This window comes from Pinus tabuliformis, chromosome 4_1 (genome assembly GCF_031772625.1).
Source record: "Pinus tabuliformis cultivar Carrire ecotype Pingquan chromosome 4_1, CPIR1, whole genome shotgun sequence".
NCBI lineage: Eukaryota > Viridiplantae > Streptophyta > Pinopsida > Pinales > Pinaceae > Pinus > Pinus tabuliformis.
The window spans coordinates 94,348,425-94,354,669 of record NC_142303.1 but is presented as its reverse complement, the minus strand read 5'-3'; the positions used below and the strand labels follow the sequence as shown (position 1 = coordinate 94,354,669).

Sequence of the window (6,245 nt, the reverse complement as noted above, 5' to 3'; positions counted from 1 at the left end):
TGCTCTGTTTTAGTAAGTGGGTCGCCCCTGCGAGGGCAGTTTTTGATTAAAAGCTCCTGCGAGAGTGTTTATGGTCTGAAATGAAAATTATACTGTGTTTTGATGTACTGGGTGCAACCCCGGAGGGAAACGCTGCCCCTGGAAGGGCCATTTGGGAGTTGCAAGGAGCCAACCCACAGTGCCACAGTTGGCCTGGGGTAACTTGCTTTTCTGACTGTAATGTCTACTTGTACATAATTTAATACAATAGCATAGTTTCACTGAGAAAAAAAAACAGTTGCCGAGAACAAGAAATTGAGTTCATTTCCTAACAGTACAGAGAAGAAGTAAATATTGACAGAGGCTAGTCGAATTCCATCAATTGACAGAGAGAGTTTTGCAGAAGAAACAAACACAGTCACAGCAAGAAAGTAACCAGCATTTACAGGTACCAAGCATCTAACTATTTCTTTCTTTTCAAAATCTATGTATGTATATATATATATATATATATATATATATATATATATATATATATATATATATATATATATATATAGAGAGAGAGAGAGAGAGAGAGAGAGAGAGAGAGAGAGAGAGAGAGAGTATCAAAATTTACAGTCCAAGATATAGACAAAGTTACAAACCAACTGCGAGACCGAACAGTGAGACAGTGGTCCAAAACCCCAAGATGGTAATTTAACGAGAGACCCAATATAAGTTACAGGTTCATCATAGCCCGAAGGCATAATTATACAGTGCTAGAAACAGTAAGGCCAAAATCTAAAAAATTTCGATTACAAAGCCAAAAAGTGTTGCAGACAGCCAACGAGCGAAATAAGTTACAAGGTTATCATAGCCGAAGACATCATTACACAGTGCTAAGAAGACAGTGAGGCCGAAGCCCTAAGACCCTCGATTATAGACCCAATGGAAATGACAAACAACAAAAAGCTTGGGACAGGAAAACAAGAGGAGTAACATGGCATGACCCTACTCGTTACAGTGTACAGGTATTAGGACAAGAGACCAGTGACCAGAGAGGCTCGACATGCACCTGCAGTGACCACAAAACAAGCCATCAGCAACCAGGTAAAGAAACCCTAAACGAATTGAAAAGCAGAGACGAGGGTTAGCAGAGTATCTACTCACTAGAGGAGCCGAGCTCGTGCAGACAGAGAAGCCGTGGATCAGGTCACAGTTGTTAGAGCAACCCCTGTTCACAAGGAGAGAAAATAATTAATACCAACAGAAAAACAAAACAAAACTATAAATCATAGACAGAGGTCTTACCTTTGTGAAATTGCCAAACAGGAGTTGAGAGCTGGGTCACCCCACGATCATGGCCTAGAAAACCCAAAAAATTGACAGTTAAACAATGGAGAAATCACCCAGAGAGTCAAAAGCATAAACAAAACCACAACAATGAGTGCATTCACAAAGCCGAGGCAACCATGAAGTGAAACTGGAACAATGCCTGCAGAGCCACCAAGGAGGTAGCCATTACCACCACCTGAACATAGACAATACCTCATAGAGCCAAGAGATTTGGTACCCATGAAGCCAAGCTTCAAAACCACATACAAGATCGGCAGATAGAGAATGACCACAACCACAGCTGAGCCATACAACCATAAAGACGATAAAGCCAACGCACAGCTGAGACCCACAGCTACAGGAGCGGAGTTCATAACAAGGGTTTGCAGACAGCTACCCTCACGGAGTGCCATCAAACCCTCATAGATTGCAAATAGAACCAGTGGCAGAGAACCCTGTCGACGGAGTAGCAGAGTGCCGAAGCAAGTGACTAAATGAGTGAGGTTAGGGTTTCAATAGTAAAGTGTAGAGGCAGAAGAAGCCGAGCGCGAGGACAGGAAAACTGTCCTCACCACATTAAAATCCAATACCATATCATTAAGCACATCATCAACGCAACCAACCGCCAAAAATATCAACCATAATCATATATTAATTATTGACCGTAAGACATCAGGGTTGGTCCCATCAATTTTGTTATCAGAGTAGGTTAAGGTTTTTTTTTTTTACTATAAATGGAAGTCGGAAGAAGGGGTCGTGGGAGAGCTATTTGAAGAGTAGTAGATGAAGGATTGAGATAGGAGATTAGGATCCTGAGTACCCATATGGCGGCGGTAGAAGCAAGAAGTAGAAGGGATCTGGAAAGAGGAGATGACAGTGAGTAAGAAGCTGCAGCTACGACAGATGGATCAGATGAGGAAGGACCTGAAATCAGGTTGTTAAAGTTGGTTTTGTTTGCTAGCAGTAAGCCAAAGCCTGAGATTTCAAACTATGATGGTAATTTGTCCACAGAAGTACTGTTGGACTGGATTAGTGAGTTAGACAAGTACTTTGAATTTGAGGAGATCAACGAAGATAGAAAATTTAAATTCGCTGCCACCAAGTTGAAAGGACATTCGGCCTTATGGTGGGATAGTGTCCAAGTAGAGAGGATAAGATAAAATAAACAACCCATTAAAAAAAGGACCAGAATGGTAGCCAAAATGAAGGGTAAGTTTTTTACCAAACATTATCAGATTGCTCTGTATTGAAAGGTGCAGAATTTGAAGTAGAAGGGAATGACAGTGAAAGAGTATATCGAAGAATTTTATTGGGCGAATCTGAGAGTAGGTTATGTGGAGGACACCCCAGAAAAAACAAAAAGGTTTGTAAATGGCCTAAGTTTGGAGATATTGGACGAGATAAGTATTCTTTCTCCAAAAACCATAGAGGAAGCGTACCAGAGTACCTTGAAGGTAGAAGAGAAGATCACTAGGAAACAAAATGCCAGAAGAGGATGTGGAGCTGGTAGAGGGAAAGGAAAATCCTTTGGTAGAGGTAGACCTTCCAACCACAGTGAAGAAGGCAGCAGTTAAAAGACCTCAGGAACAGTAGAAAAGGAAGGTAGCACTAGGAGAGGAAGGCCATACCAGTGAGGAAGAGCTAGTGGCAGAGGCAGAGGAGCTGCCTACCAGTGTTACAAGTGCCACAGGTGGGGGCACAAATCCTTTGAGTGTCCTGAAGGTGAACAGGTTGGACAAAGAGGAGCATATGTTTCTCAAACAGAGGAAGCATAGGTACCACCCTAGGAGATGTTAGCGCTCAAATCTGCCTAAGGCTGAGGAAGGCAAAACTCAAGGCAACATCAAACCAAGCTCAGCCTCGTAGCTAGCCCTACGAGGACAGGAGAGGGCTCTCTTCGGGTCTATCTCGGCAGACAAGTTTTCAAAGGGGCCGAGATGACCGATAAGGAATACTGATTTTAGGCTAGTAAATTGATAGAAAGGGGTTTTTTGATAAATGATTGGGTTTTCTGGGCTGCATGGGGCAAAGACAGCAAGAGCAGAGATTAAATGAAAAACGCAGATTATCTCCTGAGGCAAGATAAGCATGAAGTTTAACAATTAAATTGAAATTAAAGGGCGTGGAAAGACTATTTAAGATAGCTGAAAAGGGCATTAAATCAATGAGTCCTTTACAGACAGAAGAAGATACACAAATACTGAAGGCTCCTCCAGGGAAGAGCAGTAAACTGGATTCTAGCCTTCTACTTAAAAGCATTCATCTAGAAATGATTATGCAATGAAACAGTAAACATAACAAGGAAACATATGAGACAGAGATGAAACATATGTCAAATGTCATACCACAGGAATCTCAGGTGCCAGAGCTGTATCTTTTCATTAAAATCTCTGTCAAAATTGTACAATAGAAGCTCTGTGTTTCTCCTCCACCAGCTTTCAGAACTCTCCCAAAATGATTTTTCAATACATTAAATAAAACTCAGCTAGGAGAAAACAGATCGACCCAAAACAAGGGTGCTGTTTCAACTAAAATGATGAAAATAGGAAAGGTCTGCTCTGAAAAGGAGCAACGTTACATTTGTTTGTTAATAACCAATGGAGAGGCGGCAGCTGTAGCTGAAGACCCTTTAAATTTGTAACTGAAGACCAAAATAGACAGTGCACTCTGTTGTGGCAAGTATCTACGTTTCAAATTTAGCTTTGACTTTGACTTTTTACTTTACGTTTGCCTTTTGAAAAAACATTTTTAATAAAAAATAGTTTTGAACAAAAATTACGCCCTCTGATCAAGAAGAATAGAATTCTGTTTGATGCACCATCCAAAAAACCAAAAATTATAACAGGTGTATACTGCCCTGGACATTGTAACAGAGCAAGTGCAGGAGATTTCTGAAAATCTATGTTATGAGCAGACATGTAAGGCCCCATTCCCATGTAATAACTTCCTAATTGTTGGTCTGCAGTTACCAATACATTGGTCGTCTGGCCTGGTATGATCATCAAGTGCTCTGTAACAAAGGGCTTAGTATACTCTCCATCCACTTCAACTACTGTCATCTTGTGATTGGCTATGGTGAAAAAGTGTTCCATGTTAAGGGCTGCATTGATGATTCTCAGAAGATATGTCTTTCCAGGAATTGCACATATGGTGTACATATCATGCTCTGAGCAGTTATAAAGAGGACCTGGATGACCATTTATAACATAAGCATTTGCAGAAGGAGGATCTCCACCACTTTCCACAACCTCTCTTTCAAGTTCTTGAGTATCCATCAACCAATACTCTCCAAGGACAATAACATGTTCCTCATACGGGAATTGAAATGGATAAGGAACGCCAGTCTTGGGATAGATCACAATAGGTCCATGAACTGTTGCCCTTAGCCATGAGATGTGGGCATGCCAGAGCATTGTTCCCTTCTACTGCACCAGCGTGAACTCGTATGTAAATGTCTATCCTGCTTGAATTGGGCATTGAGTGATGTATGCAGGCCCATCAGACCAACATGTGAGTCGCTACCTGACTCCATGCCAATGAATAGTGGTATTGTAGGGAGTCTGGTTAGTGACTTTGACAATGATTCTATCATCTTCCTGTGCATAGATAATGGGGCCAGGGTACATCTCATTAATTGTGGACTATAGTCAAAGGTTTACATAATTTCGTAACAGTCTTTGTTTGCACCTTTAAAACAGTAAGGTAACCAGAAATAAAACTAATTCGGAAGCAAAATCCTCTCGCACAAGATATGCAGAAGGAAAATGAACATCGCACAACTGAGACACCATGTTTATTGTTCGATGCGAAATGATTGACAGTCACTGTTCACCTGCCTCGAGATCACTCCATAGATATGCGAGGATTGCATACTCCGTCCCCATCTTCACTGGATATCTGTTGTAAGATTATCCCTTTTAGCTCTTTGCAAATTGAAGGAGTCGATTTGATACGAGACTGGGCGCAAGAATTTTTTTTTTTAGCTCTGTCGCTATATGAGTAGCGCCCCTGCCCAATGGGTAGCGCGCCTCAAGTGGGTAGCGCACACTCTGTATGGGTAGCGCGCACCTCCAAACACTGTCCACGGTTATGAAAACACGGCTTCGGCCTTTCAACTCTCCATTTCAATCTTTGCTTTCTGAATCATACCAACATCATTTGAACCATCACCAATAGCTAAACAAATTTTATGGCCATCATGGCGTACAAGTTCTGTCACGAGTGCTTTCTGTTTTGGAGAAACCCGACAACAAATCACTAAAGAGCTGATGTTAAAAACATTTGTTTAAGTTTTTTTTCCAAAAAAAAACAAGCCCAAGCGACATTCCATCAACAATAATTGCATGTGAATTTTCTATGGCTGCATCCAGAAAACGACAAACTGTACAAGAAACTACAATTTCTCAAAGTGTTTCATTACTAATAGAAGAGAAAATGCAAGGACTGTAATAATGGGCATGATATGGCTGCAATACAAACTCCCAGATCTCCAATACAATAGCTACAGCTTCCTTGATAAAATGTGTCTCATCCAATATTATTCGATTCCATTTGACTGAATATAGAATAGAGGAGCTGTCCTGCTGAAGACTTGAACTCAAGCGGTGTGAATTGACTGCTGGCATTTGAAGAGCTGGAGAATTTGAAACATTTTGACAAATTACATATTCTAAAAAAAAACACATTTAATGATTTCTTCTTCAAAACAGGGTTTTGAAGAAGAATCAATCTCACATTATTGACGATGACATCCCTGAAAAACTTACTGAACCTTCCACAAGAATTAAAATGACTCTTTTCTGGACCACAGTAACATCAGTGACTGTGCATAACAAGGAATGAACTTTGGAGAATTTGACTGCAGCAGCCTGACAAGATGTAGTCTAACATTGGCTCCAATGGGGATGGCAGCTGCCGCTTCTTGGAGGTGCCAAGAACCGCAGATCTTT

At 41.0% G+C, this 6,245-nt stretch overlaps 1 pseudogene; it reads right to left on the bottom strand.

Annotated features, from left to right (window-relative positions):
- Positions 1-3,992: 3,992 nt before the first annotated feature.
- LOC149174372 (laccase-6 pseudogene) lies at positions 3,993-4,709 on the bottom strand (annotated as a pseudogene).
- Between the last annotated feature and the right edge of the window lie 1,536 nt (positions 4,710-6,245).